The sequence below is a fragment of the Trachemys scripta genome, chromosome 2 (genome assembly GCF_013100865.1).
Source record: "Trachemys scripta elegans isolate TJP31775 chromosome 2, CAS_Tse_1.0, whole genome shotgun sequence".
In the NCBI taxonomy this organism is placed as follows: domain Eukaryota; kingdom Metazoa; phylum Chordata; order Testudines; family Emydidae; genus Trachemys; species Trachemys scripta.
Window position 1 is genome coordinate 151,226,480 of NC_048299.1, and position 21,032 is coordinate 151,247,511.

The 21,032-nt window shown below is 52.9% G+C and overlaps 1 protein-coding gene across 1 annotated transcript in view; it reads right to left on the reverse strand.

The window, feature by feature from the left end:
• Positions 1–13,545, reverse strand: part of SORBS3 (sorbin and SH3 domain containing 3) — a 40,292-nt gene extending 26,747 nt beyond the window's left edge. Inside the window, 1 exon segment of the mRNA XM_034761880.1 lies at positions 13,408–13,545. The gene's annotated coding sequence lies outside the window, so the exon portion shown is untranslated.
• Between the last annotated feature and the right edge of the window lie 7,487 nt (positions 13,546–21,032).

Genomic DNA, 21,032 nt, shown 5'->3' on the forward strand with positions numbered 1-21,032 from the left:
TATAGGATCCTATTAACGCACCCCCCCCGTCCCGATTTTTCACACTTGCTGTCTGGTCACCCTAGTGGTGTGCACATGTGTGGGTCCCAGCTACTCCCTGCCCCCCTCATTGAAGCAGGTGTGCAGGGTTACTGCCCTGGGAACTGCAGGGCACCAGTGGACATGGGGCTGGCTGGAGGCAGGGCAGGGGCTGACTGGAGGTAGGGTCTGGCTGCAGGCAGGGCGAAGGGTGCAGGGCTGGCTGGAGACGGGGGTGCAGGGCTGGCTACAGGTAGGGCAGGGGGTGCAGGGCTGGTGTGGGCAGGGCAGAGGGTGCAGGGCTGGTGCGAGCAGGGGTGTGTGGGGCTGGCTGGCTTCAGGCAGGGCCGCAGGGAGTGCAGCAAGGGTTGGCTGGAGACAGGGCAGAGGGTGCAGCAATGCTGTGGGCAGGGGGTGCAGGGCTGGCTGCAGGCAGGGTGGGGGGGGTGGGGTTGGTGCAGGCAGGAGGTGCGGGGCTGGAGGCAGGGCAGGGGTTGCGGGGCTGGTGCGGGCAGGGGGTGCAGCAGAGGCAGCTGGAGCCCTGGCCCTTTAAATAGCCCCTGGAGCCCCCCGCTACCCCAGGGCTCTGGAGGCTATTTAAAGGGCCCAGGGCTCCCCTGCTTCTACTGCCCCGGCCCTTTAAATAGCCGTGGGAGCTCTGGGGAAGCGGCGGGGCTCTAGTGGCTATTTAAAGGGCCGGGGCGGTAGAAGCAACGGGAGCCCCGGACTTTTTAAATAGCCCCCATAGCCCCGCAGCCCTACCCCAGGGCTCCAGCAGTGGGGTTCTGGTGGCAATTTAAAGGGCCTGGGGCTCCAGACCCTGCTGGGAGCCCCAGGGCTTTTAAATTGCCCCCTGGGGAAGCCGGGCCACACCGGTATGCCGTACCGGGGTTGGGCGCGGGGCCCGATTCAGGGGAATTGGTTGAATTGGCCTAAAGCCAGCCCTGATGGTGCCAGCCCAGTGCGTTTATCTGCCTCTTGCAATCCTCACTCTGAGAAAGGAAACTCCCTCCCCAGAGCTAGATTGCCGGGTGGGGCATCTATTACAGTTACTGCCCGACACTTTCCCTTCAGACCCCTGCCAGGAAACCCAGGCTGTGCCTGGCTCAGGATGGCTCAGTTGCAGAGAGCCTGCATCACTCTTTGCTTGGGGCTTGCATTTCACTCGCAAGGGTCTGGATGCAATTAGGTGGAGTGCAGAGCTCTCTGAGAGCCAATGAAGCATTTTTCCCTTTGGCGTCCCCTCGAACATTTCCATTCCCCACCCAGCCGCCACCCCCCCAGCTTGTAATGTGACAGCTTAACCCCGAGCAATAATCATCACCACCAGTCACTCCTCTCCGGGGCCTGGCACTCAAGGATCTCAAAGTGCTTTACAAATACCGGGCCCAATCAGGGGTAAGTCCAAAGAGCAACCCAAAGGAGATGACCCTATTATGATGACATTATCAATGGGGTGTTCCTAGCTAGAGTGATGAGCACCGGTCACCGATCTCGATCAGGAAAGAGCGGATAGAGGGGCTGGAGAGACTCCTGTGTGAAGAGAGACTACAAAGATGGGCCAGTTAGCAGAGCAGATGGCTCAGAGGGGACAGGCTAGGGGCAGGCAGAATTCTAAATGGCAGAGAGTGTGGAGATGGGGTGCCCTTCTTTACCCTTCCTCATGATACATGATCAGGGTCCCGGGCAATGAAGCTGAAAGGCAGCACATTTATAAATGCTGAAAGGAAATGGTTTTTTATTTTTTTTAACACAATCTGCCTGTGGGACTCACAGCCACAAGATATCCCTAGATCTTAGCAAGACTCAAAAAAGGATTGGGCACTTATATGGATAATGAGAACTATATCCCTCCCTCAGTCCAGTTATGCCAGGTGCTGTACACACATATTTATAGACAGTCCTTGCCCTGAAGAGTTTCAGACTAAACAGACAAGACAAAGGCTAGGAGGGGAAACTGAGGCAGAGTGACAGGGCAGTGACTTGCCCAAGATCACACTGTAGGTCAGTGGCAGAGCTGGGAATGGAACCCAGGTGTCCTGAGAGCCAGTCTAGTGCCCTGCTCACTGGACTGCACTGCCTCTGGCTGTTCGTTTTAATGAGAGCAAGGGGGGGGTGTTGTTGTTGCGGGCAGCACTTTGACAGCCTGGGGTAGAGGGTGCTGGACTGAAGACACGCTGAGCGCTGTTATTTTCAGTTGCATGCTGCACTGAGAGTCACATTAGAAACACAAGAATCACCATTACCAAGAACAAACAGAGCCTCACAGCCCTCGTGTGAAGTGGGGATTATTATCATCTCTGATTTATAGGGGGGAAACTGAAACACAGAGAGGAGACCTGACTTGCCCATGGTTACAGAAAGGAACCCAGGAGTCCTGACTCTCAGCCTCCCACACTGTCTTCAAGATCCAAGCCAAGAACTCAGGAGCTCTGACTTCTAGCCCCCTGTTCTAACCACCAGACCACACTCCTCCCCAAGAGCTGGGAAGAGAACCTAGGCATCCTGTCCCAGTCCCTCTTGCTCTAACCACTGGATCCCATTCCCTTCCGCTCATGTACCCTATAATCCAGGAATGAGACAGGCAGAGGCAACAGACATTGCAATCTCCGTTTGCAAGTGTAGTCATGCTCCAGGCTGGCAGTGCCATGGGTCCCGTCCTTCTGCACACAAACCGCCTGTAGCTCTGGTCTCTCTCCCCCCAAAGCAGGGGGAAGCTGAGAGTTTGTAGGGTTTGGTGCAGGAGGGAATCCAGGCTGGGCTCGAATCGCACCACCCAGGGGCAGGGGGCAGGAGATGTCTGATAAAGATCGTTCTAACAACCTTCATGCCTTTGGCTTTTTACAAATAGGAGGGTTCCTGTGATCAGAATTCCACTCCCTCCACTCCCGTCCTGGCCTATACACCCCCCTCCCCCCCCCCCCCCACACACACAGCAGAGAGAGAAGGCAGCTCCCTACCTTCCTAGAGGAGCCTGGCAAGGAACTCCGTCCGATGTTCCCAGAGAGCAGGGCACTTCCCAAGCTAGCACGGTGAGCAAGACCCGGGTGGCAGCTGTCAGCGCTGACTGAGTCCCATGCCTGCTGCTAACCCAGGCAGAGCGTCCGAAGGGCTGGTTCCCAGCAGCAGTACGGTGCAGTGGGAGGGCACCACTGCACTGAGTGTGTGGGATTCTGTGTCTAATAGTCGTGCTGCGAGCTGCAGGGGGAGCAACTCACACACAACAGAAAAACAAGCAAACTTGGGGGGGAAACAATCCGCGGAGAAGGAACGTGCCCTCTGACACCAGGGGATGAAGGGAAAGCTGGCCCTCCCTGCTCCAGGGGCATCCGGCCAGCTAGCACCATGCTCCTACAGCTAGCCCCCAGCACAAGAGAAATCCCTCTTTTAAGAAAGCCCCAGAGAGAGCCCTCCGTCACTCACACACTGTGGGATAGAGACAGCTTCCCCCAGGGCCGGATGTCCCCTGCCAGTAAGCATCAGATACGGATAGTGACGCAAGGGGACACTCTCCGAGGAGCAGAGAATTTGCAGGGGAAAGTCACTGGGGACAAGCTGCCCATCACTCTGGGGTTTTAGTGACCCTAGCAAGGTCAGCAGCTGAGCAAATCCTCTCTGGCCTGCCCACAGAGTGCCTAAGAAGTCTGTCCTTTCCCTCCCCAGCCCACCACTGTCCCTCCCGGCTTATCCGGAAAGCCCCCAGCATCGTGCAGCATTGCAGTGAAAACAAACACGAATCTGGAGCCGGCGAAAGGCCATTCAGAGTTTCCAGTGACATTTCCAGAGTGTGGGAGTGAGGACGCGTTCCAGGGAGAGGGAGCCCAGCCAGAGCGCTCAAATAATGAACTGCACACACACGGAGCTTGGCTCACGCCGCCTGGTTACAAAACACGAAGGCCTTGAGAACTCGCGGGCTCTCACATACAAGCATACATGCTACAGCCATGCATTCATCCACAGATACATGGAGACACTTATGCACTCCCCACACGCGCACACACATGCACTTCTAGACACATATGAAGGCACACGACAAGCGGTCATTCATGTGCATATTCATGCATGCAAACATATGTGCACACATATGCAGACAAGCATGTCCCCAAAATGCACTCGCACAAACATGCCAGCCCAGACCCCCCTGCAGAGTCCAGTGAGGGGTAGGGTGCCAGCCTCTGCCCGACACACCCACTGGCCAGGCATGCCCTTCCAACATGCATATTTCATTCCCCTGATCAATTCTCTTTGCTCCTTGGAAAGTCTGGGACAGGCTGCCAGCCCTGCAGCCTGGAGATCTCTGTCTCTCCTCTGCCCCAGAAACAGCAGAGCAAGCTCCCTGCAACCTGCACCAGTCCTGACCTAGGGTGGCCAGACTCCAGAGCCCTCTGCTGAGGTGTTGGAGTTGGGGACGCCTCTCGTGCTAGGAGCTGGTTTGAGACTAACTCATTTCACACATGGGCCCCAGATAGGAAGAACTTGCAGCTGCTGCCGACCTGGGCTGTGTTTGAACCCGTGACTGCCTCCATATGCCGTAGCCCCTGGTCTAGTCACCCCACCCACGTGCGAGCCATTCTTCACCTTCTTTGCACCCTGCTTCTATTGTATCCAAGCCACATTCCTTAGGAGATGGGATGAAGGGAGTCAGTTGGCTCAAAGGTTCTGCTTTCAGCCCATTTCTCATCTCACCATCCGCTGCTGCATGCCAGACGAATATGCTGTGGACGGCGTCTTGCGCAGCACCATCCCCATGGCTAAGCAATTGCTCTGCAGACCAACCTGGGATCACCTGAGTGTGGGAGATGGTCGAGCAAGGCAGAAGCAGACCGGGCAGGAGGAATGGAAGAGAAATGGGGGTAGTAGAGACTAGACTGGGTGGGATACACTGTGGGGGCGGGGGGAGAGCTGCTTCCCTGAGCTGAAAGGGGCCACTGCCCCCCTGAGTTGGCCGTGAGGTTATTTCAGGGATCCATCCCTGGTGCACAGTGGGAGTTTGGCAGCAACCTTTCTTAGCCTTATGATCCAGCTTCTGGCTCTCTGAGCCCAGCTCCCTGGAGGGAAGAGATGAAGTCATGGAGTGGAAACGGGCAGGCATGACTGGCGGGAGCTATTGTACAGGCAGGTTATCATCTTGTGTCTTTCCTCTGGTTTTGGTCCGGATGAGCCTGGTTTCCAGGCTGGGGCGTTTGCAACCAGCTGTCCAAGCAACACGCAGAGAGGGGCAGTGAGCCAGGTCCTAACGCCCCCTCCACTACAGCCACCTGCGGTGCTCCTCCTTCTGCCAGGCACGCACATCACTCGGAGCGCGCTGGCCCTTTCGAAGAACTCTGCAGTGGTGGGAATAGAACCCAGGAGTCCTGACTCACAATCCCCTACTCTAACCACTAGGCCTTGCTGCCTCCATAGCCAAGAGCAGAACCCCATCTATTCTTTTACCAACTAGAATTCACTGGCGACTCTTGGAGCTAAGGATAGAAGCCAGGAGTCCTGATATATCCCCCCCACACACACACACACACCCCGCTTTAGCCACTAGATTCCCAATCCCTCCCAGAGCTGGGAATAGAACTCAGGAGTTCCGACTCCCAGCCCCAACACGCGTCCAGCAGTGAGACAGAAATCTGGGAAGAAGCGACTCCTCCCAACCCTCCGGGTGTCTCTGCAGCGATCTCCATCCTCTCAGCACCAGCAATGGACTCAAGGGGGTCGGGCAAATTGGGGAGGTGGGGAATGGAGGCTGGGAACAAATGGAGCCCCTGACCATTGCAGAGCTGCATGCACCAGGCAAGGAGCATCGTGGCAGACAAGCAGGGCCAGCGCCCTGGCAGCAGGGGTGCTCTCAGGGATATGGCTAGAGGGGTGATGGCAGGGCTTTGGGGAGTCAAACACTGCAGGGAGAGCTACCCTGGTTCTTGCACAGCGGGGGGACTGCATTGTTGGCATGCGGCCACTCCTGGGGTCAAATCTTTGCAGGTGCATCACAGAGCTAAACCTCCCCTCCTTGGCCAGCTTGATGCTCAGGGGACATCATGCTGTCTGGGACTCATGGACAGGAGCATATGCTGGAGAGGGAACGCAGAGACAGGTTTCCCAGGGGACAGTGCCACGTGACTGGAAGCACAAGGCACAGAGAGCTCTGCAGATCCCTAAAGGTGAGTGGACCCTGGACGGGCTGTACTGGGAACCCAGCTGAAGGACGGACAGCAGCCAGGTCCATCCCTGGCGTGTGCACGTGAGGGGCTGGCAGCAGTTAGACAGAGCCCGAGCGTCCCGCGCTGGAGGAGGAGCTGGGCAGCTGCAAAGGTTGTTTAGACAATGCTTTAATCTCTTGCTTCCTGCTCCAGTATCATGGCAGCCCCCCAATGGAAGCCCCACCCTCTCGTCCCCAGCTGCAGCCTCATGCCCAAAAAGCAATGGTGACTTGCACAGAGCCCTACGTCCCTCTACACCCAGGGACAGAGCTCCCTTAGCATGTCGCTGTGGCCAGAGGGGACAGGGAAGTGGCCTGTGGGTTTAGTTCCCAGGGTTTAGTCAAAGCTAGGAGCCTTACCTTCCTTCCAGTTCTGTCTGATCCCACTAACCCCAGCACTGCACCCCCACACCCATGGCAGAATTCCTCAGTCCGGCCTCCCCTCTCCCACCACGCCTTGCCCTAGGCATCATTCCCCAGCTCTGCACCTGACTGCACTATCCTGGAAGCCACAGTGGCTTTTACGCCCCAGCTCTGTCCCCCGCACCCTTTTCACCAGCCCAGCACCGACCTGCACTGCTGTGCATCTGGGCATGCGCAAGGGGCTTTGCTCCCCAGCCCTGCTGCATCACATCGTGGGCTTCCCCACTTCCCTCTCCTGCACTGTCTGGGCCGGCCTTCCCCTCTGACTACTCTTTCAGCTCACCACCCACACAGGAAATGGGGCAACACCTCCCCAGCCCTGCTCTTCCCAAGCCCTGACTTGAGAGCTCTAGTTATCTTGTGCCCTGAGCAGGCAGAGCCGACCCAGCATTGCCCAGATGAAGCATTGATCTGCTCCCATCACTGAAACCAGAGCCCTGTGCGGTGGGACAGACTCCACGCTGCTGCCGCTATAGGGAAGTAAAAGCAAAGGGGATCTCCAGGGGGAAGGGACTAATTCAGCACACTGTGCACCAGGTCCCAGTGTGGGGCAGCTGAAGGCAACACGGCACTTACCTGCATTTCCCTTTCATCAACATTCCTACAAAGGGGAGGGAGACTTGGGGATAGCGGCTGAACTGGCTCTTAGGCTGCCCTTCCACACTAGGGTCAACAACTTTCTACTCCCACAAAACCGAACACCCTGGCCCCGCCCCTCCTCTGAGGCCCCATCCCTGCCCTGCCCCTTCTCCAAGGCTCTGTCCCTGCTTGCTCCACCCCCCTCCCCCGGCTGGGGCTGTAAATTCTGGGGTGGGGCCAGAAATTAGGGGTTTGGGATGCAGGAGGCGGCTCTGGGCTGGGGGGTTCAGAGTATGGGCGGGGGCTCCAGGCTGAGATATGGGGTTGGGGTGTGGCAGGGGGTCATGGATGCAGGCTCCAGGCAGCGCTTACCTCAAGCAGCTCCCAGAAGCAGCAGCATGTCCTCCCTCCAGGTCCTACGTGGAGGTATGGCCAGGCGCCGTTCCCCGCAGCTCCCATTGGCCGCTGTTCCCACCCAATGGGAGCTGCAGAGCTGGCGCTTGGGGTGGGGGCAGCATGCGGAGCCCCCTAGCTGTCCCTATGTGTAGAAGCTGGAGGGGGGGGGACAAGCCACTGCTTCTGGGGGTCGCACAAAGCCGCAGCAGGCTGGGAGCCTGCCTTAGCTCCGCTGTGCCACTGACCGGACTTTTAATACCCAGTCAGTGGTGCTGACCGGAGCCGCCAGCGTCCCTTTTCGACTGGGCATTTGAGTCAAAAACCAGACACAACTGTCTCCAAATTTCCTTCCTTAAACACAGCTGTAGGTTAGCAGAGCCTGGGCAACAGAGTGCCATTTTGGAGGGCTGCCGGGTGTTGCTAGTCAATAGCTCTCTCGGACTCTGGCAGAGCCCACGTGCACAGGTGCACTCTCTCGCGCACACAATTAACCCCTCAGGACTGCACCCGTTGGTTCGAGTGACTCCCCTCGAGCTGGCCTGGCTCCACTGCAAACACTCCAGCAGTACAGTGGCACTGGGGCAGCAGCTGCTGAGCTGTGCAGACTCAAGCTGTAGCCCGGAGCTGCATCCCCCCCACTGCTTCACTGGCTGAGCATCAGCAGCACTTGAGCTTCAACCCAGACCCACTAACAAGCCAGCTAGCTCAAGATGAAAGCACCACTGACTGCGGGCTAGAGAGGCATGTGCCGATGAGGGTCAGGACAGGGCTGCACTTGAGATCTATCGGGAGCGAACACTGCCGGGAAGAGAAGCCCCTAGTTACTGGATTGCCCAGGGCACAGAATTGAAGTGGGTTCCACATCTTGGGGAGGCACAGGTGCAACGATAATGGCACCTTTGTTTTGGGGGAGCAGGACTCCGCACTGAGCCCTCCTCAGGCTCACGTTTTCCCCTCCCATTTCCATCACATTCCCCAGCTCCTGGGCATTTCTGTGTCTGTTATTGTTACTATGCAGTGGTGGATGACCGCATGGGCCCATAGGGTCTGTGCACAGGGGCCCCAGCCAATTGGGGAGCCCCAGAAAAATGGGCACCCCAGCAGACAACCATCATCTACCACGGGGCAACCGGAATCTGGAGCCCTGCCAGAAGCCATGGGATGGACAGGGGGAAGCCCCGGCACCCTGAGGGGCAGAAGCGCAGACTAGGCAGGGAGCCCCCATGCCCAGAGTCCTGGCAGATGCCACGGGGTGGAAAGCCTCGAGCTCAGGCACTCCAGCTGCCATGGTGGCAGAAACTGTGGGTCTGAAGCCCCTAGTTCCCACCCCACCAGACAGTTTTTAATATCATGGGGCCAGTGCCAGGTCTCAGGTTTTCCACTGGAAAGTCAGATGGAAAAAGGGGCCTGAGTGTCCGGACAGCACTGCTGACCGGACCCTAAAATCTCGCTTACTGGAGTAACCGAAATCAACCTCTCCACCCAGAGTGCCGGGAGAGTGGCAGCTTCTGCTGAAGCCTGGAGGAGCTGCTCCACTGCCAGAGACAAGCCCAGCCTTTCTGGATGAGAGGTAGGCAGTGGCAGATTACTGCACAGGGTCCGTTCCCCGTGGGCCCCACAGGAGCACCAGCACTCTGGCCCTGCCCACTGCTCCTCCTCTTTCACGGGCCCCCCGGTCAGACTGTCAGAGCCTGTAGAAGTATATTCCCCCTCACACCCTGCTGAGCTGGCCCCAGCCCCTTTTTGGCAAAACTGGGTCTTTTTCCCCGCTTGCTCTTACTAACTAGTGATCAGTAGGCAAACAGCACGCGGGACAAAGGCCCAGTTTTGCCAAAAAAGTTAGGACAGCTGAGGCCAAAACAGGACGCATGGTCACCTTGGGCCAGGGGTCCCCAAACTTTTTCAGTTGCACCCCCCCCCCGGGCGCAGAAGCTGGGGGTTACAGTGTGGGGCCAGGAGCTGCGGCCAGGAGCAGAGCCCTGACTGGGGCTTGGGGCAAAGCAGAGTTGGGTGGAGCTCCCTCCCCACTCCCATGGGGGCTGACCTGGGCCCCAGCACCCTCCCCCGATGGTTCCTCCATGCCCCCTAGGGAAGCATGCCCCACGGTTTGGGGACCACTGTCCTAGGCTGTGGTAAGAGCCACCCAAGGAGCCTGGGCAGCTGTGGGGAGCCCTTGGCAGAGGATGTTGGTGCCCGAGAGCAGCCCATGTTCCTGCCCCCCTAAGGTGCACCGCCCAGGGTAGGTGGAGGATCCAGGGCTCGCTGGGGCAGCTCTTATCATGGCCCTGGCTTCCAGGCAGGTCTGGAGCCTTGGGGGAAGGGGAAGAGCAGTAGGCAGGCCCCATGAAGGCAGGGGTGTGTGTGTGTGGGGTAAATGTTCTTTGTGCCCCAAGCCCCAATAAATCTTAATCCACCTCTGGAGGTAAGTACCAGCGCCGTGGAAAAGAGCGTCCCACCATTCCCTGATTTCCCCACCCAAGCCCCCACTCCAGGGACCACACTGCCACCCCCCACCCTGCTGTGCCCTGAGTTGAGGGATTCTTGGCACTCCACCAAGACGAATAGGGTAAAATTGTCACTCATCTCCAACATGACCCCATGTGATGCAGGAGAGTGGAGGATGGTTTGAAGATGCAACTGAGGATGTCATTACACCAATAAAACTAGGAAAATAAAAAATCCAAGGAACCCCCCCCATCCCTTTCTCTTTCTAATTATATCAGGAACATTTAACAGCCGTTTGTCTTTTCAAACAACCCCTGTTGCAATATGCAAATGACTTGCTGCGTGTTGGTCAGATGCCAACAGCGTCCATTAGAATTGACAGACAGTAAAAAATAAAATCTTAGCGCCACTATTTGCTTAAGAAACCCACAATATGGGCTCGGCCTTACTTAAGCGGGAGAGCTAAGAGAAAGCTGAAACGAGCAAAGGAGGTTAAAGAAGTCGCTTTGCCACAAAAGATACCGACAATAAATCGATACTTCAAGGAGAGAGAGAGAGAAAGGAGAAACAGCAGACGAAGACGACAAGGCTGGTTCGGCAGACACTCTTGCTGGCAATGGAGCCCTTGGCCTTCAAGAGAAGGAAAGTACAGATCTGGATCTGTGGGAGGAAGGCGAGCCGGGACTGAAGTTATGCAGATGAGATAAATGCAATACAAGTAGATGAGTTTAGCCATGATCCTGCATTGTGGAATAATATTGATGAAAGTTGCAGGATTTTTTGGATTGCGATGCTTTCAGCTGCTTGTCAAAATATAAACATTAAACAATTCTCTGCTTCTGCGCAGCTGATTAGAGGGAAGGCACATTTGCGTTCTGAAGATCTGTTCTCTTGTTGGCTGCACAATGGTGAATCTGTTACACAGCCCTGGCTTATTTATTCGCCATCTTCTGGAAACGGTTATTGCTTTGCCTGCAAACTTCTTTCAACCAAAACACATGCCTTTATTGAAGGATTCAGTGATTGGAAACACTCAATGTCTTTTTGAACACGAGAAAACTTGGAGCACCGAAATTGTATGCTGGCACCTGCAAACTCAGGATAACAATACTGCTCTGTTGCACTGGGGAAATCATTAATATCCATAAAATGCTCTAGTTCCTTGGATGGAGGGGCAAAGAAGTCACTTATTACCAACAGCCCCATCCCCCAGGAGTTCCCAGCTAGTGCCTCAGCGACAAGCTGCCGCCACTCTCTGCAAGGGGGTGAAAAGCCTCTGGAAAGGGGCATCAGCTCAGCAACCTACAATACCTTCCTGGTTAGTTTCCTTTTGTCAGAGAACTGAGAAATTCCTCCAACGATCCAGAGCCTCAGACACACAAGAACGGCGCTGTGGTTGAATTCCCAGAGCCCCCTGCTCTTTCATCTTTAACCCCTCTGCAGCAAGAGCCTGCTGGGCTCTCCCTCAATGAGTCCATCTCATCCCCGCTAGCCAGATAAAGAGACATCTTGGAAGAGAGGATGGAGCCCAGGCTAAAGCAGATCCCCCACCTCCTGTCCCCCAAATACTCCACGTTGCCTTTGCATGAGAAACAGGGCACCAGCCCATTGCTTTAATGCTGACAGAGTATAAACAGCTAATGTTGGCACAAGCCACTCAGGGTCTGGAAAGATCTAGGGGAATTGGCATAGAGCTGGTCCAATGTCTCAGTGGGCATTCCTGCTACTGAAGGCATGTAGCCCAGAGTTGAGTACACAGAGACGGAAAGCTGCTCTCCCCAGCAAAGCCCTTCAATTAAAGACTGGCCAGAAAGTCCGGCACCTGCTGGAGAATGGGGCGTATGTGTGTTTAAACAATTAACTCATTTTCCTCCCACTGAAAAGAGTTAACAGGGCACCTCCTGCTGGCTTGCAAACATAAGAGCATCATGGAAGAAAAGCCTTCCTCCAAAGGAGAAGAGGCTGGGGAGTAAATAGGAGGAGAAATGAAGAATCAGAAAAGAACAGGCCCACTAAAATAATTAAATCCCGCAGGCCGAGAGGCACAACAGATTCCAGTCAGTCATGATGTTCCGATGTTGAGATCACAGTCGTTTGAGATGGGCAAGGATCGCCACTATGGGTAATAGACTTGATCTTAGTCAAAAGGCTGAGAATAGGCTCTGTGCTACCAGCACTCCCCTTCCACGGCACACAGACAGTGCCAGTAAGTTAAACCTCAAAGCTGCAGTGAGCAGTGGGGGGTGCACATGATGAGGACAGGGGATGGGCGCAGAGATTGGTCCACACGGAATGTAATGCAGGACTGGGGCCTTTGTTTCTAATATGCAAGCAGACATTGTCAGATCCAATCTGATCCCCCAAAATTAGATTTGGTTAAAAAAAAAGTTTCACAAAACTTCAGACCAACAGAACTATTCCCAGGATTCCCCCCTCCTCCATTTTTAAATTTCAGTGGAGATAGTGAAATAAATTCATTAAGTGAACAGTCCCCAGCCAGGTTTTCAAAGTGTTCATTGCAGCCGGGTCAGAAGAAACTGACTAGGAAAGCGACTAGTCTGTTATCATGATTCATTTACGTTTTTTGGGGCAGGGACTGTATTTTTGTTCGGTCTGTACAGCGCCGTGCGCTCCTGATCCATGACTGGGGCTCCCAGGAGTTACCACAATGCAAATAACAACACTGAAAAATGCAAAGAGGAAGCAACAGCTAGTGACACAAGCTGGATTTTTACAGTCCTCTGAGCGAGATTTAACAATCGCTGGTGATCTTGGTAATACAGGGAGGGAAAAGAACTTGGCTTGGTCTCTGCTAGTGGAATTTCTCCTATTTCATTAAGTAAATACTAGCCCATCTTCCCTCAAAACAGTACATTTGCTTCTATACTACACAGGCAAGGAGGGTCAATAGCTCACGTCATCAATCCCAGACGTTAAATCCTAGACCGGGACTCTCAATCTGGGAGTTACAAACATGTGCTGAGGGGTTCTGACCACCCTGCCTTTCTCTGCTAAATGGTTGGGGGTTGCTGGGTAGATCCCAGTTATATGTGGGAGGTCCCAGAATGGGAAAGTCTGAGAACCAGTGCCCTAGATCTCACTGAAAATGGCCCTTGCAATGAGATCTGAATGACATGCATTCAGCTCCTAAAAGGCTGGTGGCCTTTGTACCCAATGCACATACAATGCCCTAAGGAGAAACAGCAGCTGCCTACCAACGATCTTTTCAAAGCGTGCTGTAGCCTGAGACGCACTGCCACAGCCCCACCTCGTCACGTGCCTTGCTGACCCAGAGAGCTCCCACCAAACCAGCTAACGTCCACAAGGGTCATCACAAAGTACTTGCACACCCCACTCACCTACCCGGCTCCTGCTTGCTGAGTGGTCTTCGCCCTGCAATCCTGCTTCTCAAAGTCTAAGCTTTCATCACCCTCACGCTGCACTGCTCCTGCTGCTCTGAGCCCGGTCCGTCCTTCGGTTGCAGATAAATATTTAACACGCAGACTGTGACAGAATCAACAACGCTCAACTGTTTCCTGCTTGCTAAATGGCAGGGTGCTAGCCAGACAGCTCTACGAGCATGCAGGCATGGCCTGATTGATTAGATATTATTCCCTTCCAGCAGGGAAAGCTGGGTGCACAGAGCTCATGTCTCTTACAGCACTCACTCGCCTGGCATTGCATTCACAACATTAGGCTTTAGCTTTCATCCAGGGATTTCAAAACGCTTTGCGGGGGTCTCTTACCTAAACCAGTGATGCTATCACCAATTTACAGAGAGGCTGTGGCTTCCCCAAGGAGGGAGAACTGGGAATAGAACCCAGAAGTGCTGACTCCCAGCAGGGGGCAGCTTTAAAGCTTACGCTGGATAGGCAGCTGCCGTGGGTGGGTGCCTGGGGAATTTTGATGGTGCAAAGGAGATCTCCAAAGAGAACACCAAGTTCCAGGGAAACGTCCGCTCAATGTGCCGCAGTAGCCAAAAAAGTGAACCAATGTTAGGAGCCATCAGAAAAGGGGTGGATAATAAGACAGTAACTATCATCTTGCATCTATGGAACGACCACACCTTGAATACTGTGGGCAGTTCTGGTCGCCCCCTCTCAAAAAAGATATACTGGAATTGGAAAAGGTTCAGAGAAGGATAACAAAAATGATTAGGGGTATGGAATGGCTTCCGTATGAGGAGAAATTAAAAAGACTGGGACTTTTCAGCTTGGAAAAGAGACAACTACCAGGGTGGGGGATATGAGAGAGATCTATAAAATCATGACTGGTGTGGAGAAAGTAAACAAGGAAGTGTTATTTGCTCCTTCTCATAACACAAGAACCAGGGGTCACCCAATGAAATTAATAGGCAGCAGGTTTAAAACAAACATAAGGATGTACTTCACACTATACTAAGTCAACCTGTGGAACCCGTTGCCAGGGGATGTTGTGAAGGCCAAAACTATAAACGGGTTAAAAAAAGAACTAGGTAAGTTCATGGAGGATCGGTGCATTAATGGCTATTAGCCAAGGTGGTCAGGGATGCAACCCCCATGCCATGGGTGTCCCTACACCTCTGACTGCCAGAAGCTGGGAGTGATGACGGGATGGATGGGTCACTCAATGAGTGCCTGTGCTGTCATTCCCTCTGGGGCACCTGGCATTGGCCACTATCAGAATACAGGATACCAGGCTAAATGGACCATTGGTCTGACCCACTATGGCCATTCTTATGTTTGAGTTATGCAGATGAGAAAAAATAAGTTCCCAGTCCTAGTGAGGAGGAGAAAACAGACAAGACCAGAGGAAGTGCCAGACGAAATCTGAGCAGGGGCCCATCTAGCCTGGTATCCTGGCTCTGACATGACCAGTACTGGCTGTTTCAAGAGCTAGGTGCAGGAAGTCCCCTAGTGGCTAATTAGGCAATAACCTACCCATGAGTGGGCTTCCTTCCAGACCTCCATGAGTCAGTGCCCTGAAGCAGGTGGGGCTTTTATCCCTTCTCATTATTTATTCTGTCCAACATAACTGAATGATTTGGGGGTGTGTGGAGGAAAATGGGGGAAACTGAGTGAGAGATGGGCAGGCCGAGGGGATAGAGGCAGTGAGCCAGCAGAGGGAAAACACTATTAGGGACTGGGGCACTGGAGAAGAGATGAGGACCCAGTCTGTTTTAAAATAGCCATAACAACGCTAATGCCCTAAGGAAAGGGAAAATAATACCTGAAATGTAGCAATATAGGCACATAGCGTGTTCAGCACCTTCTAGCGGTAGCCACAATTATAATACAGTACTTCCAACTTCAGGAAAGTGCCTGCTGGATTACCCTAGCAGGGAACGGGGTATGGCTGGTTGGAACATGAAAGGAAATCCTGGGGGATGCACAGCAGTGCAGCCAGGTTTCTACAGCTGAGATGCTGCTTATTACACTAGTCAAAATGGTCTTCTACGTCATGCTCCCCTGCTTAGCACATGTCCACACAACAAGTGACAGCTGCAGCTGGCTACAGTGCAGACACTTCCTGCAGTCATGGATAGGGTGTTTCCAGCACTGTAGTAAATCCACCTCTCAGAGGGGGGGGAAGAATCCTTCCATCAACCTACCTGAGCCCACACTCGGGGGTGAGGTCAACTTAATTACTTTACCAGGGGTGTGACATTTTTCACAGTCGTCAGCAATATAGCTAAGCTGACCTAAGTTTTAAGTGTAGACCAGGCCTTAGATTGTATGCCCCTGAGGTCCCAGTCACTGGTTAGAGGCCTTTGTTTACTAATGCTACACTCGTGAATAGTAATAAAGAAAAATAAATTGTACCTGCATCAGCTCTGGCTCAGATTTTCTACTGTGATGGGGGATATAGAGGAACCTGCAGGGAGAGAGATTTCATGCTACCCTTTGACTCTGCTTCTGCCCAGGTCCTCCTGCCTGGGCTAGGATATGGGACCTCCTCCTGCTATCGCTGAAGTCTATGCAAGTTTGGCTATCTATAGTTCAGGACCATTGGCTTAGTGCCTGCAGTCAGACACTGGCCTCCTATTTCACACTGAAAGCACCATAGAAAAGAGATGGGGAAGGACAGATGAGGTTACACCTTGTCTATGGAACCACAGGCCAATGCAGTATGGTTCCCTATGGTATACTCTCCAGGGCTCTGTCCAGCTTCATTTTCCATAACTCAAGCAGAAAGCTCTCGCAGGGGACTGAGGTCCAGCAAGCGGCTGCACTAGGCATTCATGTATAAGCAGGCAGCGTGGCTTGCCATTGCCTACTTTCCCGTGGCTAACCCCGTGTTTTACCCTAGGAAAACAAGTCAACCCCTGGATGGCCTAGCATACCCCAATGGGCAGAATAAACAAGAGTGCAAGCAGGGGGCTAGGGCTGCTTGTTGATATCTCACCCGTACTGGTACCTGCCTAACAGAACTTACGTACAAGCTGCAGGCTCAGAACACCACTTGTCCTGCAGGGAGGTGTTCTTCCTTTAGTATTTAAAGATGAACTCACCATTATTCAATGGAATCGATGCAGCAGAAGTATTTTAAGACAGCAGGGTGGGCAAGCGCTGAACAACACACGTTAAACGAGGGCCGGGCAAGCCATCTAGCCATGGGTATATGTTGTTGAACTGAAGGTAACTGACTAGATTTCACAAAGTGAAAGGAAAGCTGATAAGAAAGCAGCAGTGACCATACAAGCCTATCAAGCACGCCACAGCTGGGCCCTGCATCACTTGTTTGGCTTAGCACTACCTTTGGTCTTAGTGCTCATATCCTTCCAAGGACTTATCCACAGCAGGCTTGGGCAGCAGGACCTGACCAGACCCAACTGACCTGGCTCCCCTCTCCGTTGAGAGGGAACACATTTCAAAAGCCGCACTCCATCGCTGCGCCCATCAGATCAGCAAGGAATTGGCGGCACCCACTCAGATGCCTCCAGGAAGGGCACAAGTGACAGCCACTGCTGCTGCCCTCTAGCAGCTGGTTGTGTGTGCTCCTTTGTGCCTGGCCTAGGTTAATGTTGACAGAGTCCCCGCGAGCCCAGAGGGGCAGCCGTGTATCTAGTTGCATAGCCTTTGCACGATGGCCCACTTGTGCAAGGAAGGCATACGCTCCAGCAGTCAGCGAGGGCTTTCCATACCACACAGGATCAGGTCCACCCCATGCACAGGATGACCTGTGCTGCTTAGATAAAAAGTGTTGCAAAGGGAGAAAAGACAAATGCAGGATGCCAGGACTCCTGGGTTCTATTGCCAGCCCTGGCACTAATTTGCGATGTAACCTTGGGCAAGTTACTGAATGCTTATGAATCTCTGATTCCCATCTGCAAAATGGGCACACAGAGGCTGAATGTATCACAATTGGTGAAGTGCTTGGAGATCCTAAAATGGAAGACAGAGGACAGGGCCTGTGGGTATATGGTATAGCTCTTCTGGCAGCTCTGCCTGCAGCAGGATCATTTTTGGAATAGAAACACAGTGGAACAGCAGGAGATAAGTAGAACAGGTTTTGTTGTGGTTTGTTGTTAAGGCATCAGCTACAGCTTCTAATCGCCTCTGCTCAGACCTGCCACAGCCCCAAGGGGGTTCTGGTAAGTGACCACAAAGAGCAGCATGAGACTGGTCATGTTTGCAAAGCCACCATTCAGAATTTAGCCGGGGATGTGGGAAATAGGATTCTAAAGAGAAACAGCAGGCGTAACTCTGGCAGGTAGAACTCAATCTCCATTCAAAGATCTAGGCCAGCAAGAGAACCAGATAGCTTAATGTTTGTTTAACCTCTGAAAAGCCCATAGAAAGATACAGCACACTAGCAGGAACAAGCTATAGAATGAAGTTAATCCCTGCTGAGGAAGTCACTCACAGAACAGGGCTCCATCCCCTACAGCAAATTTGGGAGACATCTGCACATATTCCAAGGGGTGGTGATAAATGGACATCAATGATTGTCTAAAACGTAGGCGCCTGACTCACGCAGAGATCGTTTTAAACAGTGAGAACAGCATAGTAATAAGGTGCAGTAAGGCTTGGAGCTCTCTCTTGGTATTTACATGACTCTTGTCACTACAGCATCTGAAGCACTACAGGGGAGGGGCAGATGGGCCCTAAAAGGCAGTTGGCACAGCTCTACACACAATCATTGTTTACAGTAATAAAGCAGGAACTAAGACCAGCAGTGTTTTCTAACTGCTGTGCAAGGTCAGAGTCATGTTATACACATTACTTAATCCTCCTTCAGTCCTCCTTGGTGAACTTTCCCCTCCTCCACGGAGGTTTCAATCCTAGGTTAACCTAGTTTTAATGCGTCTTTGTAACTCACATGTCACATGACTCTAAGAACTTTACCCTCCCTGTCAAACTTGAACTGGGAGGGATTTCAATTGCTGCTCTGTAATGCCAATGAGAGGGGGCGGGGGAAGAACTGCTGCTCTATAGCAGGGAAGTGGTGGGGGTTTTAAAGGAGGAACCATAAAACATGGGCACCATATAAAATGTTTATCAGCCAAGCTTTGGAAGCTTACTGGGCCGTTTACATGCCACTCAGCTTTACAAAAGAAAGCCGGGCCTAGCAGATTGGGCACCAGACAGGCTGTCTGGAGACCTGGGTTCTATTTCCTGCTCAACCACTCACTTGTGTGTGGCCTTGGGCAAAACCCTTCCCCGTCCCATGCTATGCCTATCTTGTCTGGTGAGTCTGAAGGCTCATGAGGGCAGGGATTGTCCCAACCTGAGCGTGTACAGCACTTAGCACATAGGTGCCCTGGTCTCAGGTGGAGATTTGAGGCCCTCCTAGAATATAAATTAATAGTAAGACCACTTGTGAACCTGCGACATCTTACTAGATGGCCACAATTCAGAAAATGGAAATTATCTCTGCACAGACATGACCAGGGAATTAAAAAAAAGAAAAAAAAAAAAAAGAAGCATAAGAGGTAAGAGTCCTTAGCCGAGATCCATTCAGATCCTTGCACTTGACTTGGGAGAAATGTCTCTCCTGCCAGCTTGTGCTAAACAGTAGCTGGGGCGGAGGGGGGGAAAGAGAGACAGTGGAGGAGGCCGGATGCAAGTGACTGATCAGTAAAATAAACCCTATTCAGTTTTGAATGTTAAAAGTAAGGCAACACCAACATCTCAGCACCTGACCTGAGATTCTCTGCAAGAGCAACAGCACCCTCTGCTGGTGTAATGGCAGCATGAGCAGTGAACACAGCAAATCCAGGCAGTACTAGGGAATCAGGCACTGGCTTGTAGAGTTTTCAGTAGAGGGGGTGGGAAAGACTAGCTACCTCCAAGTACAATTTAAAAATGAAGCCCATTTCAAACCATAAGGCTTCCCAATGAAAGCCCTGGGACTGTAAAAGATGACACTATTTACCGAATAGCGGGGGCGCGGGTGCAGGGGGACCGGCTAGCGGGGGAGAGGGAGCGGGGGGAGAGAGAGAAGGGGGGCGGCCAGGGCTACAGCGGGGCGCTGCCATGTGGCCCCTCCTGCTGCGCCGCCTGCCCCCTGCCGGGAGGGCTCTGCTCCGGTCAGTGGGGAGGGAAGGACGAGGACTGCCCTGCTGGGCTTGCTGCAGGGCGCTCCTGTCCTCCGCGCCACCGCCCCCTACAGGGTGGCCGGAGCAGGGGAGGGGGAAAAAAACAAAACACGCATCTGTGCCACCCTAGGATTGGGCGGAATGCCGCCTCGTTCAATCTGCCACCCCAAGCACCAGCTTGCTCGGCTGGTGCCTGGAGCCGGCCCTGGGGACAACTCACGGGCATTTGCTGGAATAGTATCACCCACTACTTTACTGCCTTTCAGACAAGGATCAGAGCACCTTACAACTATAATTAACCATCAACCTACCTGGGGAGGGAGGTGAAATATAGGAATATGAGCAACCTCTAGCCTGCAATGCAGCAGCTGTAGTGAATGCACTATACCAGTTTAAGGTAGAAAGGGAAGGAGTGTCCATCTGAAACAAAAGAGGGAATTTAGCCAGGCAGAATACAGTTACCTGAATTGGAGTTTCACTGTGTTTAAACACCCACATCTTTAAACACTATGATTATTCAGCCCCTCTTACGCAGAAGACTCCATCCTAGACCACAGCTCCGTGAGCCATGCTAAGAGGAGCACACCTACTGGATCCAGGGCACCACAGAGGTACTCTGAAGCCATGGTGATAAGCGTGGTATTAACACACCTAAATAAAACAGAACTTCCTACACCACCAACCTGCTTCTTGGAAGTCTCCCATCAAGTCCTGACTCAGCCCAGCCAGGCTTAGCTGCAGGAGGCAGTGTGGCCCAGTGCATCAGGCAATGGACCGAGTCAGGAGACCTGGGTTCTATTCCTGGCTTGGCCGGGTGACTTGGATAAATTACTTCCCCTCTTTGGGTCCAAATCCCCATCTGTCAAATACAGATTTTCCTTTGTACGGGGCGTGAGATCTCTGGCCAAAGTGTTATACATAAGAGGTAGCAGTGTTAACATGTGAGATCACCGCAACAGTGGTGTGGCTGGAGGTCATGTGATATGGAAAGGGAATTCCTACCCCGAAAATACCATTCTGAGGAACAAACCCTTGAGCAAACACAGACAGGATTTTCCTCTCCAAGCCTTATATGCCAATGACTAGAAACCCACTGATCCTCAGATGCACCACAGTGAATCAGATTTGAATAAAGACACCAGAGCCAAATGACTGTCATTTAATTTTTAACTTTTTTTTTTAAAGATGACTTCCAATTTACATTAAGACAGTTCTAACAAATTCATTCCTTGTTCACAAAAAAGAGAAATTATATTAAATAATTTCTGCCAATAAATAACATTTTTCACCATTTTTCTTTAAACATAACTAAAAAAAGCAAGAAAAAAGGAGGCAGTCTCCAGGCAACGGGCATATGCTCCTTCAGCGGCGAGAACCTAAGTCATCATCACCATATCCAACACATGTTCTTAGGGGCTTTACGGTCCTTTGGGTCTGAGGCAGACAAGCCTCCGAGCTGCTCCG